Consider the following 27,648-nt stretch of genomic DNA (forward strand, 5'->3'; position numbering starts at 1 on the left):
GTATTTTATGAGCTCTCCCAGGCCAAAGGTATACACTGTGTGCAGAATTATTAGGCAAGTTGTATTTTAGAGGATTATTTTTATTATTGATCAACAACTATGTTCTCAATCAACCCAAAAGACTCATAAATATCCAAGCTTAATATTTTTGGAAGTTGGAGTGGTTTTTTTTTAGATTTGGCTATCTTAGGAGGATATCTGTTTGTGCAGGTAACTATTACCGTGCAGAATTATTAGGCAACTTAATAAAAAACAAATATAATCCCATCTCACTTGTTTATTTTCATCAGGTAAACCAATATCAGTGCACAAAATTTAGAAATAAACATTTCAGACATGCAAAAACCAAAACCAAAAAAATTAGTGATCAATATAGCCACCTTTCTTTATGATGACACTCAACAGCCTTCCATCCATAGATTCTGTCAGTTGCTGATCTGTTTTCGATCAACATTGCATACAACAGCCACCACAGCCTCCCAGACACTGTTCCGAAAGATGTACTGTTTTCCCTCCCTGTAGATCTCACATTTTATGATGGACCACAGGTTCTCTATGGGGTTCAGATCAGGTGAACAAGGGGGCCATGTCATTATTTTTTCTTCTTTTAGACCTTTACTGGCCAGCCACGCTCTGGAGTAGTTGGATGCATGTGATGGAGCATTGTCCTGCATGACAATCATGTTTTTCTTGAACGATACCGACTTCTTCCTGTACCACTGCTTGAAGAAGTTATCTTCTAGAAACTGGCAGTAGGTCTGGGAGTTGATCTTCACTCCATCCTCAACCCGAAAAGGTCCCACAAGTTCATCTTTGATGATACCAGCCCATACCAGTACCCCACCTCCACCTTGCTGGCGTCTGAGTCGGAGTGGAGCTCTCTGCCCTTTACTGATCTAGGCTCTGGCCCATCCATCTGGCCCATCAAGAGTCACTCTCATTTCATCAGTCCATAAAACCTTTGAAAAATCAGTCTTAAGATATTTCTTGGCCCATTTTTGATGTTTTATCTTATGTTTCATGTTCAAAGGTGGTCGTTTTTCAGCCTTCCTTACCTTGGCCATGTCCCTGAGCTTTTTGATACTCCAGTAACGTTGCAGCTCTGAAATATGGCAAAACTGGTGGCGAATGGCATCTTGGCAGCTTCACGTTTGATTTACCTCAATTCATGGGCAGTTATTTTGCGCCTTTTTTGGCCAACATGCTTCTTGCGACCCTGTTGGCTATTTGCCATGAAACGCTTGATTGTTCGGTGATCACGCTTCAAAAGTTTGGAAATTTCAAGACTGCTGCATCCCTTTGCAAGACATCTCACAATTTTTGACTTTTCAGAGCGCGTCAAATCTCTCATTTTGCCAAAGGAAAGGAAGTTGCCTAATAATTAAGCACACCTTATATAGGGTGTTGATGTAATTAGTCAACACCCCTCCTCATTACAGAGATGTGACGCGCCCCCTGGGCCGTGTATGCACGTGTGTGGGTTACCCGGAGCCGGGTCACTGGGGGTTGTAGTCTCCGTGGTGGTGACCCGGTCCCATCGCTCAGGGTGGTCAGACCAGGAGTGTGGATGATGGGAGTGATGGTGCACGGGTGAAGCAGGAACGACTCAGAGTCTTTGCAGTGCAGTTCAGGGTCTTTACTGATGATGATAAGGCAGACCCTCCAGGGAGTACTGGCTAGCATAAGAGGCCTGGTCAGTAGTGTTGAGCCACCCCCGTAGTGTTCGAGTTCGGTTCGGTTCGTCGAACACCCGTGTGTTCGCCGAACTGTTCGTCGAACTGTTCGTCGAACACCTTCGAACACCGTTAAAACCAATGGCAGGCAAACAAAAACACATAGAAACACATAGAAAACACCTTCAAAGGTGTCCAAAAGCTGACAAACTGCTCAGAAGACATAACTAACACATGGAAAAGTGACAAGTACATATAGTCATGCGAAAATAAAAGAGGTGGAGGAGTAAAAGGAGGGGGAGACACAGATATAGGCATGTCATGCCCTTCTAAAATCCAAAAAGTGAGAAGCCGACACGGCCAGTCCGCTCCTGCCCGTGCCACCTCCGTGTCGCCGGGTTTGTGCCAGAGCCGCGGTGAACCCTGACGGCCAGCCCCCCTCTCCCAATACTGGTGCCTGTCCGCTGGTGGGTCGAGCGAGCCCCCCTGTGGTGGAGGCAGCTCTAAGCTTTTTAATTTAAATTGTCTCTCTAATTTGAATGAATACACTTTAAATCCATTTACAAGGATCTATTGGAGGGCAAGTCTCATGCCAGCAGCCGCGGTAATTCCAGCTCCAGTAGCGTCCACTAAAGCTGCTGCAGTTAAAAAGCTTTTATAAGGATCGAGCTCGGCTGTCCACCGCAAGGCATCCTACTGCCAGTCCCAGCCCCTATGCCTTTGGGTGCCTCCTGATGCTCTTCACTAAGTATCCCATGGTCCCGAAGCATTTCCTTTGAAAAAATTAAGTGTCTAAACTACAGGTGGTGCAGCTTGCTTAACAGCCGGGATAATCCGCTTACTAGCAGACACTGCTACTAGGCACAAAGTATTTCCTGGGCTAGATGCAGTTAAAAATTTGTAATTAGATACTCTCGTTGGATGCTGAGAAAGCATTCCATAGAGTCTCCTGGCACGCCATATATGATTCTCTTAAAAAGCTTGGGGTAGGGGTCTAGGGGACCCTTTTATAGCCAAAATCACGGCCCTGTATCGTAATACGTCACCTAGGCTGAAGATAAATGGAACTGTAGCACCCTGAGGGCTCGGTTGCTAAAGACGTATTGCACCTCACCCAGAGGTGTGATATCTCACTCTCAGGTAAGGATGGAGTGTGGATCAGGACCCGACACCTGCATGCATTACACCACATTGCCGTGAGGCAGGGCGACCAATATGCCCCTGAGATGGGCACGACAGTCCCTGTCCCTGGCTGGAGTGGGGGGAGGGAACACTGAGGAAGGGGAACCCTGTAGTGCAGGAGCAGGGAGGAAGCAGTTCCTGGGTGCATTGAGAAGGGAGTATAAAAGGTGGGCACCATCTTAGTTCAGTGCAGAGAAGTCTGAGCAGAAGTGGCAGGGAGCAGGGGCTCTGCATGAGCTCTGCTCCGGAGGCGGGCCTAGTAACAGAGGCCCAGGCCTGGAAGAGGGAGAAGGAAGGAAGAGGAGCGGAGAAGGCTCCAGGAACGAGGAATGAAGGGATCCCAGGGGTGCGGACGGGCGAGTCACCACCGCACGCCCGAATCCACCTGCGTGGAGGGGTCAGGCCAAAGGGGGAGACCGGTCCCCGAACTAGTGGAGGCAGGAAACGACCCTCAGCTAGAAACCGGAGGCTCTGACATTTTATGTGGCGCAGCCCCTCGCTACACCTGCTAGGAAGGCACCACATAGGGTCAGGGAAACTGGCGCCAAGTTTACCAAGAGGAGGCCCGAGGCAGCCGGACAGAAGTGTTGGTAAGAAAGGCCAGACAAAGGACACACAAAGGGGGTCCTGTGAAGTGCTCCAAAGTTATCTGGGAGTTGTCTGAGCCCCTCACCTGGTGAGCACAGTACGACGTGGGCAGCCGTTACCTGCAGACGTGGTCTGGATAATAAGAACTGTGAGTAAAGGCCCTGAACTGCATCACTGACTCCGTGTCGTTACTGCTGCTGCCCTGCACCATCACCCCCATCCTCCGCATACACTGCCCTGAGGCTATACTCCTCCCGTGGGGAGTTATGCTACGCTCTGCTGCACCCACAACACCAGCCTCAGCGGTCTGCCCTGTAGCGGCGGTTCACTCTGACCGCAATCCACGGGTGGCGTAGTCGGACATTTAAACATGAAAACCACATAAATAGTTCCGCCACTGGTTTGACCGCCCTGAGCCACGGAACTGGGTCGCCGCCACGAAGACTACAACCACCAGCATCCACCAAAAAGGGTCTGGCTCCGGGTGTCCCAAGGCCCAGGGGGTGCGTCAGAACATTTTCATCACCTTTCACAATCACCAATGGGACAAGGCAGTGATGTCCTCTGTCCCCTCTCTTATACATCCTAGTGACGGAGCACCTGCTCTCATCAATTCGCCATAACCCCAATATTAGGTGGATTGAGGTGGGAGGCACCGAGTACAAGTGCTCTCTATTTGCTGATGATGTCCTAGTATATATCACTCAATCACATATATCCATCCATGCTGTTATGGCTGAAATAGATCACTTTGTTACATGGTAAAATTTTAAAATCAATGCAGCGAAGTCTGAGGCCCTCGATGTCTCCCTCCCCAAATCCATATAGGATTCCATCCAGTCCAACTTTCCCTTTGCCTGGCCCTCACAGGGTATCAAATACTTAGGAATTCCTATTCATAGAGACCTCTCCCATCTATGTTATCTTAATTTTGGGCCCTTTATTGAACAACTCCATACAGACCACGGTTGGCAAGTTAGAACTGTAAGATTCACTACGTGAACCACTGGTGTTTTGTGGAAAAGCACATGTACACTGCGTTCCAAATTATTATACAAAAAGTGTTTAGGAGTGATAAGGGAAGAATTTGTTTGTTTGTCAGTTAAACTCATTGATGGTGATGTGTGTCAGGGCTCTTTATATCACTGTAAGCAATTGCAGACACCTGTGCTAATTAGTTTGGCAGGTGTGTCCAATGAAAGGCAAGACTACTTAAGAAGGCTCTCTCACATTATTAAGCAGCCTACATTTTCTGCCAAAATGGGAAAGAAAAAGGATGTGTCGGCTGCTGAGAAGCAACAAATTGTGGAGTGTTTAGGTCAAGGCATGACTACAATCAACATTGTGCGATGATCAGGATGAAGTGTCCTGGCAATCAAGAAGTATGTAGCTGATTCACAGTACACACGTGTGCGTGCTGATAAGGGCAAATTGAGGACTCTTTCCTACAGGCAATTACGTCAGGTTGAAAGAGCAGCGGCAAAAAAGCCTTGTCATAGCAGCAGACAAGTTTTTGAAGCTGCTTGTGCCTCCAACGTCCCCCGAACAACAAGATGCAGGGTCCTTCAGAGGTTTGCAGCTGTGCATGCGCCATCCTGTCGACCTCCTCTATCCACTTCACACAAGCAGAAACGGCTCCAGTGGGCCAAACATTACATGAAGACTGATTTCAAAACTGTTTTGTTCACGGATGAGTGCCGTGCAGCGCTCGATGGTCCAGATGGATGGAGTGGAGGATGGCTGGTTGATGGACACCCCACGCAAACACGGCTACAGCGCCAACAAGGAGGAGGTGGAGTAATGTTTTGGGCTGGAATCATGGGGAGAGAGATTGTCGGCCCCTTTAGGATCCCTGAAGGCGCTAAAGATGAACTCCATAATGTATGTGGATTTTCTCAAACAGCACTTCCTGCCATGGTTCAAGAAGAAGAACCGTGTATTTCACAGCAAGATCATTTTTCTGCATGATAATGCACCATCTCATGCTGCACATAAAAAATCTGCATCTCTGGCTGATATGGGCATAAAAGGGGACAAACTTATGGTGTGACCCCCATGCTCCCCTGACCTCTACCCCATTCAGAACCTTTGGAGCATCATTAAAAGGAGTGTCTATGATGGCGGGAGGCAGTTCACATCTAAGCAACAGCTCTGGGAGGGTATTCTGTCCTCATGCAAAACAATTGAAGCAGAAACCATCCAAAACCTGACAAATTCAATGGACGAGAGAGTTCAGAAGCTCCTTTCGAACAAGGGGTCCTATGTGAAAATGTAACATCACCTAGAATAAAGTTTTGAGTTGAAAACTGTTTGATTTCAGTTTCTAACAACCTGCTAATGCTTATAATTTCAAAAATGACCATTTTTTTGGTCTTTATTAAAATGAAAAGGTTGATCGAAAAGTTTGGGGGATCTAAGAGTGTGGCAACCCAGTAGTCATGATTACTTCGAATTCTGACAATATGAGGGTCATGCTGCAGGTAGTGCAGCAAGAAGGCACTTATGTGCTTTGCGCATCTCGGAGCCCCAAAATTATTTTCCGGGCTAGATGCAGCTAAAAATTATTTTTAATTTTAAATCTGGTGAAGCTTTAGTATAGATGGCCTAATAGGATCAGTGCTGCACACTGCTACAAAGCCCAAATTATTTTCCAGTCAAGATACAGATAAACATGATTAGTAATTTGAAAGCTTAAAACGGTTGGTAGGGTGATTTTAACCAATCATCAAGCTTTTACTCTCCCCAGGATGACACAGGGGTAGAAAAGTCGTTTCGGATCCATGATTTGTTCATCTTTATGAACGTGAGTCTGTCTACATTATCAGTGGAGAGCCGCGTGCGCTTATCTGTCAGCACACCACCAGCAGCGCTGAACACACGTTCAGACAGAACGCTGGCTGCGGGGCATGACAAGATCTCCAAGGCGTAAGTGGCTAGCTCCGGCCATTTATCCAGATTGGAAGCCCAAAAAGAGCAAGGGTCCAGTGACACAGTCGTGGCTTCAATGTTTACTTGGAGATACTCCTGTACCATCGTCTCTAGGCGTTGACTATGTGTCAGACTTCTTGTCTCCTGTGGCCTTGCAAAGGATGGGCTAAAAAAGTGGTGAAATGATTCCGCAAAATTGATGTTACCAGCAGATACTGTGGTTCTGTTACGGTTTGAGTGCTGAACACTTGACGGTCCCACGGTTGGCAAGTTGGAACTGTGAGATTCACTACGTGCACCACTGGTATTTTGTGGAAAAGCACATGTAAGATTCTGCAACAGTCTCTGCTGATACTCCTGCATGCGTGCATCCCTTTCTATGGCAGGAATAATTTCTGCAAATTTACTTTTGTACCGGGGATCTAACAGCGTGGCAACCCAGTAGTCAGGATTATTTCTAATTCTCACAATTCGAGGGTCATGTTGCAGGTAGTGCAGCAAGAAGGCACTCATGTGTGTTGCGCATCCAGGAGCACCAAGTCCCTGTTGTGTTGGTGGCGAGGTAACAATCATGCTTCCTTCCTCTGTCCTCTCCCCCCAACCTCGCACAACAGAAATGTGATCAAGGTCTCCCTCATCTGATGAGTCTTCCATCAGTTCGTCCTCCACTTCTTCCTGGGCTCCTGCACCTTCCTCACTAGTTTGGCTGCTACCATGCGCCCTGGTAAAACCATCTCCCCCACCCTCACATGCCTGCCGCCTTGGTGCTGCCGACCGTCTGGACCTTGCAGATGTTAGCCCTTCCGCATACAACTCCTCCTCCTCTACTTCCTCCACCTCCTCTTGTGCCACCACCTGACTCCGAATTCTGTTTAACATGTGCTCCAGCATGTAAATCACCGGAATAGTCATGCTGATAATGGCATCGTCAGCACTAAACATCTTCGTCGCCATTTCAAAACTGTGCAGAAGGGTGCATAGGTCCCTGATCTGAGACCACTCCTCCAGCGTGATTTGCCCCACCTCTGAATCTCGTTGGCCCAGGCTATACGTCAGAACGTATTGCACCAGGGCTTGTCGGTGCTGCCACAGTCGCTGCAACATGTGCAGAGTTGAATTCCACCGGGTAGGCACATCGCATTTTAGCCGGTGAAGTGGCAGGCCCAACGACTTCTGTAGAGATGTAAGTCGCTGAGCTGCGGGATGCGAACGGCGGAAGTGAGCACACAGCGACCGTGCCCTCTGCAGAAGGCCATCTAGTCTGGGATAGTGGGCTAAAAATTGCTGGACAACCAGGTTCAACACGTGAGCCATACAAGGCACGTGTGTGACATTGCCCCGGCGAAGGGCCGCACCCAGGTTTGCAGCATTGTCGCACACGGCCTTCCCTGGTTTCAGGTCCAGTGGAGACAACCATTCATGAAATTGGTTCTCCAGAGCTGACCACAACTCCTCAGCTGTGTGACTCACATTTCCCAGACATTTCAATGTAAAAACCGCCTGATGACGTTGAGCCCTACTGCCAGCATAGTAAGGAGGTGTGCAGGATCCCTTCTGCGCAGTTAGAAAGCTTGTGGCATGACCAGACAGGCTTTGGGTGCAGGTGGAAGACCGAGAGGAGTTTGAGGAGGCAGAAGCAGTGGAGGAACTTTGACATAAAGAGGATTGACGCACAACTCGTGGGGACGGCAAGACTTGGACAGCAGCCCCTTGTCCTGCTGTCACCATAGTTACCCAGTGCCCAGTCAGCGACATGTAACGCCCCTGTCCATGCCTACTCGTCCAAGTGTCTGTGGTGAAATGCACCCTGTCACACACAGAGTTTCTCAAAGAAGCGGTGATGTTGTGTGCGACATGCTGGTGGAGCGCAGGCACACCTTTCTTTGAGAAGTAGTGCCGACTGGGCATCTGGTACTGGGGCACTGCGACGGACATAAGGTCTCGAAAATCCTCTGTGTCCACCAGGCGGAAAGGCAGCATTTCTGTAGCCAAGAGCTTGCAGATGGTGAAATTCAACCTCTTAGCTTTCTCATGGCTAGGAGGAAATGGTCTTTTACTTGACCACATCTGAGGGACCGAGGGCTGGCTATTGTGCTTAGACGGGGTTGATAAGGGTGTCCCCGGCAAACTGCCGGTCTGTGAGGAAGATGCAGGCGGACATGTTAGGTTGCCTTGATCCAAAGGTGGTGCTATCGATGTCGGACAGCGCTCAACACCAGCTGGTGTTACCACCTCCAAAGAAAATGATGACCTGCCAATCACGCTGGCTGTTGCGGGTAAAGAGGTGGCAGGTCTGCGCCCCAAAACAGGTGTGACTGCTGTCCCCCCAGTCACAGAGGATGAAGAGGCCGCGGATGCACAAGATATGGCAGACGGTGATTGGCCCGGCCGGCTAGGCCGCATTGTAGCACACTGAGCTTCCCACTGCAACTTATGCTTCATGTCCATGTGCCGGTTCATGCATGAAGTACTTAAACTATGTATTTTTTGGCCTCTACTTAGCTTTTGCTGACAAATGTTACAGATAACACGAGTTGGGTCATCTTTATCGATCTGAAAAAATGCCCAGGCTATGCAAGGCTTAGCACCCATGCGACCTGAAGAGCCACCACGACTTGTGGTGAGAGGCAGAGTTGTGTTTGAGGATGCAGTTGTTGACGTGCTTCCAGTACTACGTCTCTGTCCAGGAAGGCGCAACCTGACCTCGTCGTCACTAGCATCTTCCTCCACCTCCTCTGCTGACCTCATCTCTTGGCTGACTGTGGGTTGACAGTAAGTGGGATCTCCGACCTCATCATCATCACCCTGTGCGTTATCACACCCGTCGTCCTCAGAGCCAACCTGTTCCTGCCCTGACAAAAAACTAAAGTTGTCGCTCCAATCAGGTATTTGAGTCTTATCATCGTCTTCCTCATTGTCTCCACCAACAGGAGTTACAGTTTGGGAATGAGGGTCTACATTATGGTCAGAACCTTCTGCGTCTGGTCCTGGATCCGACTCATAAAGATTCTGGGCATCAGTGCAGATCATTTCCTCTTCTGGATTCACAGAAGCGCTGGAGTCGACCTCTGATTCCCAGGCTATAGTATGAGTAAACAGCTCTGCAGACTCAACCATCTGTTCTACCTCATACTCAGACGGGCAGCTGGAGATTTGGGAGCTGTGAGGAAGCAAGTGCGATTTGGGTGACACCTTTGAGGACTGGAGTATTTGTGATGTTGAAGTTGATGTGGAGGAGAGACCACTTAAAGGAGCACTTGATATCCGTTGAAGCACCTGCTGTTTTTGTGCCTCATCTGGAATTTGTAGCGATTGGCGTGGCCGTAAGAAAGGGATCTTATCACATTGTCCGCTAAAAGAAGTAGACATTTTAGTTTGGCTGGAAGATGGTCTTTCTTCTGCAGATGTTACTGTTGCTTTAACACCTACCCCACGGACACAACCTTTTTTCCCCTTCCCAACACGCCTATTCCCCTTTCCACCAGCAGCAGGCCTTTTTCCACTCATTTTGGTGGTTAACTAATTCACAACTCTGGAGTTGTTTGCACAAAAAAACAATGGATGGTAACCGAGCAGAGCTGAGTGGCCAAACTGTGGTATTAGGCCAAAACTATTGGCTGGGTTAGATGCAGAAAAAAATTATTTTGAATTTGCAACCTGATGGAGGTCAGTATAGATGGACTAACACAAATAGTCCCACACACTGCTAGAAGCCCAAATATTTTTTCAGAGGTACTGTAGATGCAGATAAAAATTATTTTTAATTTGCAACCTGATGGAGGTCAGTATAGATGGACTAATAGACCAAGTCCCACACACTGCTAGAAGCCCAAATATTTTTTCAGAGCTAGATGCAGAAAAAAATTATTTTTAATTTGCAACCTGATGGAGGTCAGTATAGATGGACTAATAGACCAAGTCCCACACACTGCTAGAAGCCCAAATATTTTTTCAGAGCTAGATGCAGAAAAAAATTATTTTTAATTTGCAACCTGATGGAGGTCAGTATAGATGGACTAATAGACCAAGTCCCACACACCGCTAGAAGCCCAAATATTTTTTCAGAGCTAGATGCAGAAAAAAATTATTTTTAATTTGCAACCTGATGTAGGTCAGTATAGATGGACTAATAGACCAAGTCCCACACACTGCTAGAAGCCCAAATATTTTTTCAGAGCTAGATGCAGAAAAAAATTATTTTTAATTTGCAACCTGATGGAGGTCAGTATAGATGGACTAATAGACCAAGTCCCACACACCGCTAGAAGCCCAAATATTTTTTCAGAGCTAGATGCAGAAAAAAATTATTTTTAATTTGCAACCTGATGGAGGTCAGTATAGATGGACTAATAGACCAAGTCCCACACACCGCTAGAAGCCCAAATATTTTTTCAGAGCTAGATGCAGAAAAAAATTATATTCAGTTTGCAACCTGATGGAGGTCAGTATAGATGGACTAATAGAATGATGCTATGCCCAAAAGATTTTACTTCACTAGGTGCAGTAAAAAAATTGGTATTCTATACACAGGTGTTATATCTTGCAACACAGATAGGCTACTCCACTGACTAACACACTCTGCAATAGGCCAAAAAGGATTAGCTTTGCTAGATTCAGCCAAATGCTGTGAAAAAAACTTGCACAGCACTGGCACAGACCTGCCTGGCAAAAACTGATAGGAACTCATGTAACCTAGTCCTGAAAAGGACTCCAATTACAATTAGTCTTTACTCCCACAACCTATCTATTTAAGAGCACAGACCTCCCTGATAAAAGTCGTAGGAAATGCTGTAACCTAGTCCTTAAAAGGACTGCAATCACAACTATTCCCTACTCCCAAGCTATCTGTATATTTGTGCGAAAATTGGCTTGAAATTAACAAGGTATAGCACACACAGCAACAGCGGTGCCGTCTAACACGCAGCTGCAGCAGTGAGAAAATGGTGGCGACGGGGAAAATGGCTTGGTCTTATAGGGCAAGGACATGTGACATACACTGCCAATCACACATGCCCTTGCTTGTGTGAAAAAAAGCACTTCGCTCCGTGTGTGCGCTGCTGATAGGCTGACAGATTGCACCTCCCCACTGCAAATGCGGGAAAGAGAAAAAAAAATGGAGATCTTCATTGTTCCTGCAGAGATCCATCCCCTGCCCCTCCCCCCGCCCCGCTGTACACTCAAACTGCGTATTAACATTAATTTTCATCATTACTGAGAAAAAATCCAGTTATGATTTTGGTGCACGAACAGTTATCGAACATAACCTCGAACAGCCGAATTTTTCTCAAATTGTTCGTGTTCGCCGACCGGCTCGAACACCGCCCAAAACAGCTCGAATTTGAGATTGGCGAACAGTTCGAGTAGAACAACGCTCATCTCTACTGGTCAGTCTGTGAACAAACAGGAGTTCCCCTGGCCAGGTAGAGTTGTAGGCCTCCCCGTCTGACTGCACTCTTCCTGGCTACCTTGCTGTAAGCGAGTGGAAGTAGCCCACGTCCCTGAGTATACCGTGTGGTGCTCACCAGTATGTCTGGTGACTTGGACCCTCTGGAAGCTTCCGCTCCTCGCTGGCGGTACCGGTCCCTTGTGTGTGACTGAGCCTCCGGGCTTCCTATGGCCAGAGGACCTGAAATCCCCTGCCGGCGGGTTTCTGCTGCTGGATATATAAGTCCTCACAGCCTCGGACTCCGTTGTCCAGTCGTAGTGTCTTCAGCCAGGACGAGCAATATCTGCTTCCAGTCCCTGGCACTCAGCTCCTGCTCCTACATAGCTCTTAGATGTTGCTTTTCCTGTGTTTGCTTGTTCTTCACTCTCCCTCTGCTTTCTCTCTCTGGAGCTTCACTAAGCTAACCCCGCCCCAGATCCAGTTTATATAGGGCAGATTCCTCCCCTATCTGGTCTGGGACAGGAGGTGTTGCATGTTCAGGGGCTCCTGACCAGGGAACCTCCCACTTGCTCTCAGATGTGATATTTCTATCACTGTGGCAACCAGACCCCTGGGGTGCCACATTCCCCACTAGTGAAATTTAGTACTCCGGGACTAAACACATTTTTAAGAAAAACACAAATACAAGGGTATAAACAATAACAGGAAAAGTACATTTTGTCTTGATGGTCACGGCATTTCCGTAACCGGGTGTCCATATCACCCAAGGTGAAGTTTTAGAACGGAATAGGGGACCTGTCCAAAGCAAACCCCAAACGTTGGCCCTGGGCGTGGCTGCAAGGCGAAGCAAACTACTTTGGACCACACGAGGCCAGACAGGTTTTTCTTCCGTGGCCGTCTTCGCAATAGGCAACTATTTACAATGTAGTTCCGGTTATTCAGCGTCCATAACCTGTCAGTCCAAATAAACCTGCAGGGTAACTAGAGAAACATAATTACTAAACAGGCAACAAAAACATAAACCATTTTCAGCATTTGCAATTTACAGGTTAATCCACATTACATTTTAGATTCTCCAGCGAGCGGGCACCTGTCCTCTAGTGCTCCTGGTGGACCTACGTAACCCACTATCTGGCTCTGCACTACAGGGTGTAGGAGGTGTAGCGGGTAGGCCTGGCAGCTTCATGCGTACTCTTTGGCTTACTAGGGGCACGACAGGCTCACTACTAGCAGAGGGTTGATTCTCCTGGGCTGCTTGTATGGATTCTTCTGCCTCCTGGGCTGGCTGCTCTCCCGACACTCCCTGTTCTTCTGTAGGCCCTTGAGGGGCTGGCTGGAGAAAGGTGAGGATGGGTACCACGACTTCGTTGCTGATTTGAGTCCAGGACCGGGGAAAGTCTCCGAGTACGGTACTGATCATTTCTTCCTTTTCCTCTGCGGGTTGAAGGATATCCTGGTCTTCTTCAGCACCTTGTAGCTGCTCGGGACACTTCTTCAGGTGGTCTCTGGAGACAGTGGCTGTGGTCTCTCCTCCATCCTTACTGATGACACATACTTTTGGGTTCTCATGGCTTGAGGGCAGTACGGTGTACGGGTCCTTCTCCCACTGGTCATCCAACTTGTGGAGCCGTCTCTTCCTCTTCAAGACCTGCTCTCCAGGTGCCAGGGGAACAGCGGGAGCATGTTGGTTATAAGTCCTCTCTTTCCTTCCTCTTGCTTGAGACAGACTTTGCTCCACGGTCTCCTGTACTTTCGGTACTGCTGCTGCCGTTCCGTGTCCCAGTCTGCTTCTGGTGAGTCGTCCTCGGGTGTCAGGACTCCCATCTCCAGGTCAATTGGCAGCTTACCAGGCCTTGCGCGCATCAGATAAGCCGGGGTGCAATTTGTAGCATTCACCGGGATATGGTTGTACAAGTCAATCAGGTCTGGCAGCTTCTCCGGCCACAGGCTGCTTTCTTCCAGGGGCAACGTCTTGAGGAGATCAATGACGATATTATTCATTTTCTCACACAGCCCATTGGTTTGGGGGTGGTAAGGCATTGTCCTTTTTCTTCCTGCAGCCATACAAGTTGCAGAACTCCTGGAAGACCTCCGCTTCGAAGGCTGGACCTTGGTCAGTCAACACTTGCTCCGGATACCCGTGTGGACGGCAGAAGTGCTGCTGAAAGGCTCTAGCTGCTCTTTGAGCCGTTAAGTCCTTGACAGGGACCACCACCAGGAACCGGGAGTAGTGGTCTACGATGGTGAGGGCGTAGACGTTCCCGGACCTACTCGGAGCCAGCTTCACATGGTCCAGGGCTACCAGTTCTAGTGGTTGCTTCGTGATGATGGGCTGCAGGGGGGTCTTCTGGCTGGCATGGTCCTTTCTCCTCAGGTTGCATGGGCCGCAGCCTCTGCACCATCTCTCAATGGCCCCTCTCATGTTTACCCAGAAGAACCGGTCACACAACAGGAACTCCAGCTTCTTCCATCCGAAGTGCCCAGCTCCGTTGTGGTATGCCTCCAGGACCATAGCCGCGTCCCGTCTCGGGACCACTACCTGCCAGGTCAGCTCATGTGTCCGGGAGTTGACAGTTCTCCGGCACAGCTTCCCCTTGTAGAGAAACAGTTTACTCTTCTCCTACCACAGCTGTTTGGTCTCCTCCGGGGCATCTGGGTCAAGGCGGGCATCAGCCTGTGTCAGCATTTCCTTCACCAGACGGACTGCGGGGTCATTACCTTGAGTCTCTGCCCAGCTGTAGTGGGGTAAGGGATTGAACGTAGCAGAGTGCCTGTCCCTTACACGGTGGGAATACTGGGTAATCCCATAACTGTGGAACTCAGGGAGTTCGATCTCTTCCAGTTCCTCTGGATCTTCCCCTCCGTCCGGTAAGTTCGGCATCCTGGACAGGGCGTCTGCATTGGCATTTGAGCGTCCCGCCCGGTATTTGATGGTGAATTCATAGTTGGACAGGCGGGCCATCCATCTCTGCTCCAGGGCACCAAGTTTTGCAGTGTCCAGATGTGTCAACGGGTTGTTGTCCGTGTACACGGTGAACTTGGAGGAGGCAAGGTAATGCTTGAAACGTTCCGTCACTGCCCACACCACTGCCAGAAACTCTAGCTTGAATGAGCTATAATTCTCAGGGTTTCTCTCTGTGGGCCGTAGTTTTCGGCTGGCGTAAGCGATTACCCATTCTCTCTCCTGCTGGATCTGGGACAGTACGGCTCCTAGCCCAATGTTGCTCATGTCCGTGTGGAGGATAAAGGGCTGGCTGTAGTCAGGGTACGCCAGGATTTCATCCCCCGTGAGGGCCATCTTCAGCTGGCGCAAGGACTCCTCTTCCAGCTTTTCCCACCTGAAGGGTGGCTTCTGGTTTTTGGACTTCCTGGATTGACCTATCAGGAGGTCCTGCATAGGAGCTGCCATTTTGGTGAAACCGGGAATGAATCTTCGGTAGCAGCCTACCAACCCGAGGAACTGCCGCACTTCCTTTATGTTGGAGGGTCTTGGCCAGTCCTTAATCATGGTGATCTTATCGGGGTCGGGAGCCACTCCGTCGGCACTCACCACATGTCCCAGGTACTGTACCTTTGGTTTCAGCAGATGACACTTAGAGGGTTTCACCTTTAGGCCGTAGCTTGCCAGGGCGTCAAACACCTCTGCCAGGTGTTTCAGATGGTCCTCGTAGGTTTTGGAATAAATGATGACATCATCCAGGTATAACAGGACCGTCTCGAAATTCCGGTGTCCCAAACAGCATTCCATCAACCGCTGGAAGGTTCCTGGTGTGTTGCAGAGTCCGAACGGCATACAGTTGAATTCGCTGAGACCCATCGGGGTGGTGAACGCAGTCTTCTCCTTGTCCGCCTCTGCTACAGGAACCTGCCAGTACCCGCTAGTAAGATCCAAAGTGGAGAAGAAGTTAGCAGATTTTAATGCAGCTAAAGATTCTTCTATCCTAGGTAACGGGTACGCATCTTTGTGTGTGATAAGGTTGACCTTTCTGTAGTCTACACACATTCTCATGGTGTTGTCCTTCTTTTTCACTAGAACCAGTGGAGCTGCCCAGGGGCTACAGCTGTCCCTGATTACCCCAGCCTCCTTCATGTCTCGCAACATCCCCTTTGCATGCTGATAGTGTGCAGGGGGTACAGGTCGGTATCTTTCCTTTATGGGTGGATGGTCTCCTGTGGGGATGTGATGCTCTACCCCCTTTACTCACCCGAAGTCTAGCGGGTGTTTACTAAAGACTCTTTCGTACTCCTGAACCACCCGGTAGACTCCCTGTTTTTGGTGTGAGGGAGTGGAGTCAGTACCCAAATGCAGCTGCTGACACCAGTCCTCCATTTGTTTCTTAGAGCCGTTACCTTCCTCTGGTTGAGATGGAGGCAAGGGTTCTACGGCCTTTACAGAATTTTTGGTTATGGTGAACAATTTGGCTAGCGTGGCATACCGGGGCCGGTATACTTCTCTTTCCCCAATGTTTAGGATGCGGACAGGTACCCTCCCATGGCGGACATCAACCACCCCCTGTGCCGTCAAAATGGTGGGCCTACTGTCTGAGTAAACGGGTTCTACCATAGCTTGGTAGTCTCTACCCCTCAGACCAATAGCTGCCCGACACCAGATCATCATCTCACTCTTTGGGGGCATGGCGATAGGGAACGGGTCACTCATCCTAACACTACCAATCTCACCACTCGACAGTTCTACCTGTTGCAGTTTCATCAGTGCCCGGATCTCCTTTTGTAGGACCCGCTGCTGGCCGGAGCTGGCGTTCATGGCAACCTGCTGTAAAATGGCAATTACTTCTGAAAGGCAATTCTCAATAACGTTAGTACCCAAGGTTATTTTAGGGTGACTTTCACGACGATCAATGTCCACAATAATCAGTCCTTGTGCCGCCTGTTCGACCTTACCGATTTTAATGGTCACCTCTTTGAATCCCACCTGCGGCACGGGCTGACCATTGCTGGCGATGATACTCAGGTCGTCATCTGGGTAGCAGGTTATGTCCGAGTCATTCCAGTACCGCTTAAAGAGCACATAAGGGATGGTAGTTACCTGTGACCCGGTGTCTAGTAGGGCACTCATAGGAATGCCATCCAGTACCACAGGCAAAACTGGACGTCCCCCTACGTATTTATCACGCCAGTTCGATGGGCCTGATGATCTTATGTCTGGGGATTGTCCCTCTGCCCCAGGTTGTGTCCGTTTAAATGACAGTACCTTGCCATATGTCCGGGTTGATTGCAGCGGCGGCAGATGGGTTGTCCGTCCTCGTTGTATCTGTCGTTGGGTCTTTCTCTGGACGATGGGATCCTCCTCTGTCGGCGCCACGGTAGGTCCTCCGGACTGGTGGCCAGCTTGATCCTTCCTGGAGACGATACCTGTAATGACTGCACAGTCCTGGTTAATGCGGCAGCGCTTTTGGTCAGTTCTTGGACCTGATGGTGCAGTTCTGCGGCCAGGTCTTTATCCAAAGCCTGCGCACCAGCTCCCACAGGCTCTGCAGACAAGGGCGCCACCTCCTGGTGATAGGTAATAGCAGGGCACCGGTGGGTTACAGCGCTACCTGGTGCCGGTTCTCGGAGCACCCGGATGGTCCTGTCTTTGAACTTTGCAAAGTCTAACCCAGGGTTCTGCAAGGCCATTGCACGTAACTGGGTTTGGTGGGCGTTGGACAGCAGGCCCTCAATGAATTGCTCAGTCAACAGTTCATCTGCATTCCGCACACTGTCAGGGTCTGCCCGTTTAATGGCTCCCAGGGCCTCTTGCAAATTCAAAGCATAGTCTCTTATACTGTCTTGGGTCGGCTGCTTGCACCCATAAAATCTCATTTTGATCTCTGCTGAGGTACGGGTATCAAAAGTGTCCTTCAGACGGGCTAAGATCTCCTTCACGGTCTCCATGTCCCTGACTGACCAGGACTTTACTTCACGTTGGGCTGCGCCGGTTAGCTGGCCTACCAATATGCTCACTTTTTGTCCCTCCGTCAGGGGGTACACTTTAAATAGGCTGTACAGTTTCTCTTTAAAGTCGCTTAGGGTATGCGACTCCCCTGAGCATTGGGGCAGCCAGGCCACTCCAGGGATGTAAGGCATTGTAAATGGCATTACTGCGGCAGCGGCCGCACTGGCGGTGGGAGCTCCCTCCATTCCTGGTATCTTCCGCCCCCCTAGTTAACCGTGGCCTACCTTTTGTTGTTCTTCCTCCGTAGGCCGCGGCTCCGCTGGTGCTGCTCCGGGCGAGGACCTTGCGTCGTGTCCTGGTGACGTCAGCGCCGCTCTCTCTCCTTCCAGGACCTTGCGCAGCGTCGGTGCGTAGGGCGGGGCTAGGTCTCGCGCTGTTTGGACGTCCACGCCCCTCTTCTTCCCGCGCGGCGTCCTGAAGATGGTGTCCGATGGCGGGAAAATGGCTGAAGACGGCTGGAAACGACTGAAGATGGCAGGAGACGACTGAAGATGGCGGGAAACGGCTCCGGATGGCGGGAAACTTCACTCAGGTAAGTGCAAAGTCTTTTTCAGGCACGCAATACCCGTTTGTGGCGGGTTGGTCACAATCCTGCCGACTACGCCAAAAGGCTGACGCGCCCCCTGGGCCGTGTATGCACGTGTGTGGGTTACCCGGAGCCGGGTCTCTGGGGGTTGTAGTCTCCGTGGCGGTGACCCAGTCCCGTGGCTCAGGGTGGTCAGACCAGTGGCCGTCTTTTATAGGGTTTTTTTATTTAATGTCCGACTACTCCACCCTTTGATTGCGGTCAGGGTGTACCGCCGCTGTGAGGCAGACCGCTGAGGCTGGTGTGGTGTGCGCAGCAAAGGATGGGATAACTCCCCACGGGAGGAGTATAGCCTCAGGGCAGTGAGTGTGGATGATGGGAGTGATGGTGCACGGGTGAAGCAGGAACGACTCAGAGTCTTTGCAGTGCAGTTCAGGGTCTTTACTAATGATGATAAGGCAGACACTCCCGGGAGTACTGGCTAGCATAAGAGGCCTGGTCAGTCTGTGAACAAACAGGAGTTCCCCTGGCCAGGTGGAGTTGTAGGCCTCCCCGTCTGACTGCACTCTTCCTGGCTACCTTGCTGTAAGCGAGTGGAAGTAGCCCACGTCCCTGAGTATACCGTGTGGTGCTCACCCGTATGGCTGGTGACTTGGACCCTCTGGTAGCTTCCGCTCCTCGCTGGCAGTACTGGTCCCTTGTGTGTGACTGAGCCTCCGGGCTTCCTATGGCCAGAGGACCTGAAATCCCCTGCCGGCGGGTTTCTGCTGCTGAATATATAAGTCCTCACAGCCTCAGACTCCGTTGTCCGGTCGTAGTGTCTTCAGCCAGGACGAGCAATATCTGCTTCCAGTCCCTGGCACTCAGCTCCTGCTCCTACAGAGCTCCTAGATGTTGCTTTTCCTGTGTCTGCTTGTTCTTCACTCTCCCTCTGCTTTCTCTCTCTGGAGCTTCACTAAGCTAACCCCACCCCAGATCCAGTTTATATAGGGCAGATTCCTCCCCTATCTGGTCTGGGACAGGAGGTGTTGCTTGTTCAAGGGCTCCTGACCAGGGAACCTCCCACTTGCTCTCAGACGTGATATTTCTATCACTGTGGCAACCAAACCCCTGGGGTGCCACAGATGCACATCACCAGATTTACTTAATTGGTAGTTGGCTCTCAATCCTATGCAGCTTGGAGTAGGACAACATGTATAAAAAGTATCATGTGATCAAAATACTCATTTGCCTAATAATTCTGCACACAGTGTACATGGAGAAGAGTAGGGGTCCTAGGACAGAGCCTTGAGGGACAACAACAGAGAGAGCGCGGGATTAGGAGGTAGTGTGGGAGTGGGAGACGCTAAATTTGCGGTTAGAGTGGTATGAGGAGATCCAAGCTAGGGCAAGGACTTTGACGCCAAAGGAAGAGAGGATCTGTAGTTTGAGGCAGTGGTCAACTGTGTCAAAGGCAGAGGACAGGTCAAGAAGAAGGAGTACAGAGAATTGTCTGTTAGTTTTGGCTGTAAGTAAGTCATTAGTCATTTTGGTAAGGGCAGTTTCGGCGGAATGGTGGGGGCGGAAGCCAGATTGTTGGTTGTCGAAGAGAGTGTTAGATAAGAAGTGGGAGGAAAGTTCAGCGTGAATGTGTTGCTGAAAGAGTTTGGAGGCAAAGGGGAGCAGCAATATGGGGTGGTAACTGGACAAGGCGGTTGGGTCGAGGGATGGCTTTTTGAGGATGGGCATGATTGTGGCATGTTTGAAGGCAGTTGGGAAGGTACCAGAAGTTAGTGATAGGTTGAAGAGATGGGTTATAGATGGGATGAGTGTGGGGGTGAGGTTGGGGAGGAGATGGGATGGGAGAGGAGACGAGTGAGGTTTCCTTCCTTGATGTTGGAAAGGGAGGTTATGGGGGAAGGGCAACCGTCTGGGAAACAAAGGGGTTGTGGTGGTCGGACAGTAAAGACTTGCCGTGTTTGGTCAATCTTGTTTTTGAAGTGTGTGGCAAACTCCTTAGCAGAGATGACGGAGGTCGGGGAAGGGGGCACTGGGGGGGGGGGCTGTGGAGGGCGGAGGAAAGGTCTCCCCTAGATCAGCCTAGGAGGTCTCCACTTCCCCCTTTCTCTAGTGTCTGGGCTCCCTTACCCTCATCCCTTCATGTCACACTTGTCTTTCCTACACTGTGTGTGACATTATCACCGGATGTGCACATTTAGAGAAAAAAAGCAAAACAACTGACACTTGGTTTCAATTGTGTGTGTGTTTTTTTTTCGGGTGTGTTTCTTTTTTCCTTTCTCCCTTGGTATGGGTTCCGTTGCAAAACTTGCAGAGCTCGCAGAGCGGCTGCACAGTCTGTCTCTAGAGGTGGATGACCTCCACCGTGAGGTTCAGCATCAGCATCAGTGGCTACAGGTCGCTAATGTGGGGGTCTCTGCAGGTAGATTTGTCCAGCCTGAAACCAAGGTTGCCCTCCTGGACAGGTTTTCAGGAGGTAGGGACAAGTTTTTTTGTATTCAAGGAGGCCTGCAAACTGTATTTTAAACTTCGTCCTTACTCCTCCGGAAATGAGGAGCAACGGGTTGGAATTGTGATCTCTCTACTGCAGGGAGATCCTGAATTGTGGGCGTTTTCTTTACTGCAGGATTCGGTTTGTCGCCAGTCTGTAGAGGGGTTTTCCAGGGCTCTGGTCCTCATCCATGATGACCCTGACGAGTCGCCTTAGCTCAGTCTAGGCTACGTCGCCTTCAGCAGGGGAATCGGTCAGTGGAGACGTACAGTTCTGAATTACGTAGATGGACAACGGATTCTAAATGGAATGACTCAGCCCTTAGAAGTCAATTTTGTGAGGGTCTTACTGAAAGGTTGAAAGATGCCTTGGCAGTAAAGGAAACACCTCAGTCCTTGAAGGCTGCCATGTCATTGGCCATACGTCTTGATAGACGACTTCGGGTTAGAAGGGTGAGACCACCTTCTCCGGGGCCTTCTTGTCGGGGTTGTGTACCTCTCCCGGGGGAGTGGTCTGGCGGTAAACCAGTACTGGGGAAGATGGAGGAGCCCATGCAGTTAGGTGGTGCGTTTACATCATACGTTTCCCCAGAGATTTGTAAGAAAAAAGGCGTATTTTTTTGTGGGAAAAAGGGACATTTTATTGGGACTTGTCCTTCAATTCCTAAACAAAAGGAGACTCGATTAACTCTTGGTCGTCTGGAGTTGGATAAGAAAGGGATGCATTTATTGCCAACCTGCAGTTCCTGATTTGTCCTGATAGCAGAGGTGGTGCTAGAGAGCAAAACCAAGAGAATTTCTGTGTTTGTTGACAGTGGAGCCAGAGTCAGCATGGTTGATGCTGCGTTTGTGAAAACTCATGGTCTTGCTTGCTGTACTTTAGCTGAACCTATTTCCATCTTTGCCATCAACTCAGCGCCACTTGCACAGAAACCATTTACTCACATTGTACATAACGTAAAACTGAGGGTGGGATCAGTTCATTGTGAAATTATCCCTTGCTACGTCCTGGACAGTCTTCCCATTAAAATTGTTTTGGGTCTTCCCTGGCTGATGAAACATAATCCATTGGTGGATTGGCAAGGTCGGGGTGAGTATTGAATGGGGAGATTACTGCCATGAGAACTGTTTAGATATTTCCCATGCTACTGTCGCCAAGGAAATATTACCTGCTTTTCTGTCTGGTTTTGAAGACATTTCTTCTGAGAGGGGGTGTCAGGATTTGCCTCCTCATCGTGCATATGACTGTCCTATTAACCTGACCCCCGGAGCTAAACTACCAAAGTCCAGACTGTATAATCTTTCTGGCCCTGAGAGACAAGCCATGAAGGATTTCATTGTGGAGAGTCTGGAGAAGGGACACATTTGACCCTCATATTCACCTGTGGAGGCAGGGTTCTTCTTTGTGAAGAAGAAAGATGGCGGTTTACGTCCCTGTTTAGATTTCCAGGAATTAAATCAAATTACCATCCGAGATCCATACCCTCTTCCTCTGATTCCTGATTTATTCAGCCAGGTTGTAGGAGCTAAGGTATTCTCCAAGTTGGATTTAAGGGGAGCCTACAATCTGTTAGTATCAGAGAAGGCGACGAATGGAAAACAGAGTTCAATACCCCTGAAGGGCATTTCGAGTCTGGTTATGCCTTTCGGTTTGACCAATGCACCTGAGGTATTCAAGCATTTCATAAATAATATTCTCCATCATTTAGTGGGGAGGATTGTAGTGGTCTATCTGAACAATATCTTGGTTTACTCATCTGATTTTGAGACACATCTGGGGCATGTTAAACAGGTGCTCCGGATATTAAGGGATAAATAACTTTATATCAAACTGGAAAAATGTGTTTTTGCCATTTAGGAGGTGCAGTTTTTGGGGTACTTGTTGTCATCTTCGGGTTTTTGGATGGATCCGGAGAAGATCTGTGCAGTCCTTGATTGGGACCGTCCTGAGAACCTGAAGGCTCTAGACTACGACTCTTTTGGGCTTTACAATTTTTTTCCGGAAATTCATCCAAAATTACTCAGTAATTTTGAAACCCCTCACTGACATGACTAAGAAGGCTTCTGATTTTTTTAAATGGTCGGATGCCTCTCTCCAGGCTTTTTCTTCCTTAAATAATTATTTTGCCACTGCAGCTATACTCAGTCAATCCGATGTTTCCCAACCTTTTATTGTGAAAGTTGATGTGTTGGATGTGTTGATGTGTTGGATGTGGGAGTTGGGGCTGTGTTGTCTCAGGGTTCGTCCCCTGGTAAATGGCGTCCATGCGCCTTCTTTTCTAAAAGTTGTCTTCAGCTGAGAGAAATTATGATGTGGGTAATATAGAACTTTTGGCGATCTAATTAGCATTCGAAGAATGGCGACATTGGTTGGAGGGGGCTGTCCATCCTACTACTGTTATTACTGACCATAAGAACCTGTCATATCTCCAGTCAACTAAACGCCTCAACCCTAGGCAAGCCAGATAGTCTCTGGTTTTTACTAGGTTCAATTTTGTTGTCACTTTTCATCAAGGGGTCAAAAATTTCAAGGCTGATGCTTTGTCCTGGAGCTTCCCTGGTGGTGGTGACTATGAGAACCCTTCCCTGAAACTATAGAAGGGTGTAGTCATGGTACTCTTCTTCCGCTACCTATCCCTAGTAGGCCATGAACATGTGGCACCCCTGAGGGTTCAGTCGCCACAGAGGTACTGCATCTCACCCAGAGGTGTGGTATCTCACTCTCAGGTAAGGAAGGAGTACTGCCCGGGACCCACACACCTGCATCCAACACATTCCACTTCAGTGGGGGCAGGGTGAGATTGCTCCTAAGGGAGAGAACAGTCCCTGGTCCCTAGCTAGAGGGTGGAACCATGTAGTGGGTGTGGGTGGAGAAAGAAGCACAGGAGAGCACTTGAGAAGGAGGATATAAAAGGGGGGAACCATCTTGGAGAGTCAGAACAGTCAGAGGAGGACAGTGAGAGGAGCAGGAGCTCTGCACGGGAGGAGCGGACCTGAGTTGAGAGGCCCAGGAGGTGAGACTGAAGAGAGAAAAGGAGCAGGGAGGAAGGCTCCAGAAAGAAAGAGAGGATCCTAGGGGTACGGGAAGTGCTGGAGGCCACCCGTATGCCCGAATCTACCAGGATGTGGAGGGATCAAGCCGCAAAGGGGACCGGCCCCTAACTAGTGGGAATTACAACATTCAGCTAGAAAATGGAGGCTTCTGCACTTTCAGGGTGTATTTGCCACAGCCACAATTAATTGCCAAAAAGGTAGCCGCACAGATTCCAGGGAACTCCAGGTTGCCTGCCAAGGTCTGAGGTTATCGGCTTGGGACACTGATTGTGAGGCACATGGCAGGAGGGTGAGAGCCAGCGCAGGAGGATGACAGAGAGGCACACAAAACGGGGTCCCGTTTAAGTACTTCTGACATACCTGAGGGATTGCTGAACCCCTGCCTCGGTGAACGCAGAACGACGTGGGTGGTGATAATTGGTCGTTGTAACCAGGAGCAACGTGATAATCATGAGTAAACCTTGAAGACTGCACCCCACTGTTTCTGTGAATTATTGCTGCGCCATCACCAGCCCCACACTACACCGCACAATAACAGCTACCTCATCATAAACCTTCACAGCACCACCCTGGAGCTTATCTCTACCTGTGTAGAGCTGAACCAACTCTACGGCATTAACAACAGCTCCAGAGGACCTGTGTGGCACCCCAGGAGTCCGGTTGCCACAGTGGCATTGCTTCCCTCACAAGGGGTGATGCCATGCCTGGAAGCAAGGAGGGGTCCCCTAATCAGGTTTTGCTAGCATGCAACACTTCCTGGCTCCACACCAGCAAGGGGAGCTCCTCCCCTTAGCAAAGGGATCTGGAGGCGGGGTTAGTTAGTGTGAGGAGAGCAGGCAGGAGTTGAAGTCAGGACGTCAACGAGGATGGACCTAGGGAGTGGAGCTGCACGGCAGTTCACCCCAGAGGAAGCGCAGAAGAACCGGACACCGGAGTCCGAGGTTGTTGGGCACCGAAGAAACCGGAGGGCAGGAGACTGCAGGTCTCCTGACCCCATCAGACACCCGGAGGCTCTGCAGCACGATAGGGCCCAGCACCGCCACGTGGGAGCGACACTCCAGGAAGGCCCGAGCTGCCTGCCATACGGGTAAGCACAAAGATGTTTTACTCAGGGACGAGGGCCACAGCATAGCTATACGCAGCAGAGCCAAAGAGGTAGCACAAAGGGAAGGCCTACAACTCCACCTGTCTAGGGGGATCCCCCAACTTGCATCGACTGGCCCGGCTACCGAGTACCCCACGGCCCAGGGGGCGCGTCAACTTTGCATCACGAACAGGATTCACAAAGCCTGTTTTAACCGGGTCCTATGTGCCATAGACTGTACTGAACTGTGTTATCACGTCATTTGCCATCAGCCGAGGGGAAGCAGGAGACCCCGATCCGGAACCGCCGAGTAAGAGATCCTTCCGCCTGCAGAGCAGCATACTGGTAAGTCAGCAGACGCCCAGGACCTGGCTGAGGATCACTAGGGGGGAGGAGGATGCCCAACCGAGGAGAAGATTCAGCCGCAGCCGCCGCCACTGTAATGCCATTATCGATGCCGTATATACCAGGAGCGGCGTGGTTGCCCCAGTACTCAGGGGAGTCGCACACCCTGAACGACTTTGAGGAGAGACTGCGCAGTTTGTTTAAAGTGTACCCCCTGTTTGAGGAGCCAAAAGTCAGCATCCTCATAGGACAGCTAATCGGTGCAGCCCAGAGAGAGATGAAGTCCTGGCCGGGCAGAAACAAAGGCACTGTCAAGGAAATACTGGCCCGGTTGAAGGATACCTTTGACACCCGCACCGCAGCAGAAATTAAAATGAAGTTCTACGGGTGCAAACAAAGGGTGCAGGACAGTGTACGGGACTATGCTCTAAACCTGCAGGAGGCGCTGCGGGCCATTAAACAGGTAGACCCTGACAGTGTTTGAGACGAGGACAGACTGCTAACTGAGCAGTTTATTGAGGGGCTCCTGTCTAACGCTCACCGGACACAGCTGCGCATTATTGCTCTGCAAAACCCTGATCTGGACTTTGCACAATTTAAAGACCGAGCCATTCGGGTGCTGTGAGAACCAACCCCAGGCGGCACTGCATCCCTCCGGTGTCCAGCTATCACATACCACCAGGAGGTGGCGTCCTTTCCCCCAGCAGACTCTAGATAATGACCCGTCTGCAGACCTACGCCTTCAGGTCCAGGAGCTGACCAAAAGTGTGGCTACACTAACTAAAACCGTGCAAGCCATGCAAGTGTCTCCAAAGGAAAAGATCCAGCTGGCTTCCAGTCCAGATGACGTCCCGTTTCGACGACAGAGAAGAATTCCACCGACCAGAGGTAGGAACAGCGATCGCTACGACCAGGACGGACAACCCATCTGCCGCCGCTGTCAAAAGGCGGGGCACTACGCAAGATTCTGTAATTTAAACGAGCAACCCCTGGGGCAGAGGGCCAATCCCCAGGAGTAAGATGACCAGGCCCACAAAGCTGGCGAGACAAGTACGTGGGAGGACGACAGGTCCTGCCTGTCGTGCTTGATGGCATCCCGATGAACGTACTGCTGGACACTGGTTCCCAGGTGACAACGATGCCATATATCCGTTATAAACAATACTGGACTGATTCAGACATTACCCGCCGTCCAGATGAACATCTTAGTATCTATGCCAGCAATGGTCAGCCCTTGCCTCAGGTGGGGTATAAAGAGGTGACCATAAAAGTTGGCCAAGTAGAACTGCCATCACAAGGAATGATTATTGTTGATCTTGATCGCCGAAATAGTCATCCTATGATAACTATAGGCACCAATGTGATAGAGAATTGTCTTGGGGAAATTATTCTTTTGTTGCAGCAGGTCGCAGAGACTGCCAGTTCCAGTCAGTAGCGAGTTCTGCAGAAGGAGATCAAAGCCCTGATGCAAAGACAACAGGTAGAGCTGTCTGGTGGAGAAGTCGGCAGTGTCAGGATGAGTGATCCATTCCCCATTGCAATGCCCCCTAGGAGTGAAATGATAATATGGTGTCGGGCAGCAATAGGTCTCAGGGGTCAAGATTATCAGGCCTTGGTAGAACCCGTGTACTCTGACAGTAGGCCCACCATCTTGACAGCCAGGGGGGTAGTCGATGTCCCCAAGCGGAGAGTACCGATACGCATCCTGAATTGTGGGGAGAAAGAGGTCCATTTACCCCGGTATGCTACCCTTGCTAAGCTGTTCACTGTCAGTAACAATGCAATAAAGGCAGTGGAACCCTTGCCTTCATCCAAACTGACGGAGGATAAGGGCTCCAAGGGGCAGATGGAGGATTGGTTTCAGAAGCTACAAGTGGGCGCTGACTCCACCCCTTTGCACCACAAGCATGGAGTATACCGGGTGTTCCAAGAATATGAGCGAGTATTCAGCAAACATCCACTAGACTTTGGGCAGGTAAAAGGGGTCCAACATCATATCCCCACAGGAGATCATCCACCAATTAAAGAGAGGTACCGGCCTGTACTCCCAGCTCACTATCAATGTGCCAAAGGAATGATACGGGAGATGAAGGATGCTGGGGTGATCAGAGACAGTTGTAGCCCCTGGGCAGCTCCATTAGTTCTCGTCAGAAAGAAAGATGGTACAGTGAGGATGTGTGTTGATTACAGGCAGATTAACCGCATTCCACATAAGGACGTCTACCCATTACCCAGAATTGAGGAATCATTAGCAGCATTGAGATCAGCTAACTATTTCTCCACTTTGTGTCTAACCAGTGGGTACTGGCAGGTTCCTGTGGCAGAGGCGGACAGAGAAAAGACCGCGTTTACAACACCAATTGGCCTCAGCAAGTTCAACTGCATGCCATTCTGGCTCTGCAACGCCCCAGGAACCTTCCAGCAGTTAATGGAGTGTTG

This window comes from Phyllobates terribilis, unplaced genomic scaffold (assembly GCF_046119375.1).
Source record: "Phyllobates terribilis strain yellow unplaced genomic scaffold, ASM4611937v1 Scaffold_11__3_contigs__length_659146591, whole genome shotgun sequence".
Classification (NCBI taxonomy): domain Eukaryota; kingdom Metazoa; phylum Chordata; class Amphibia; order Anura; family Dendrobatidae; genus Phyllobates; species Phyllobates terribilis.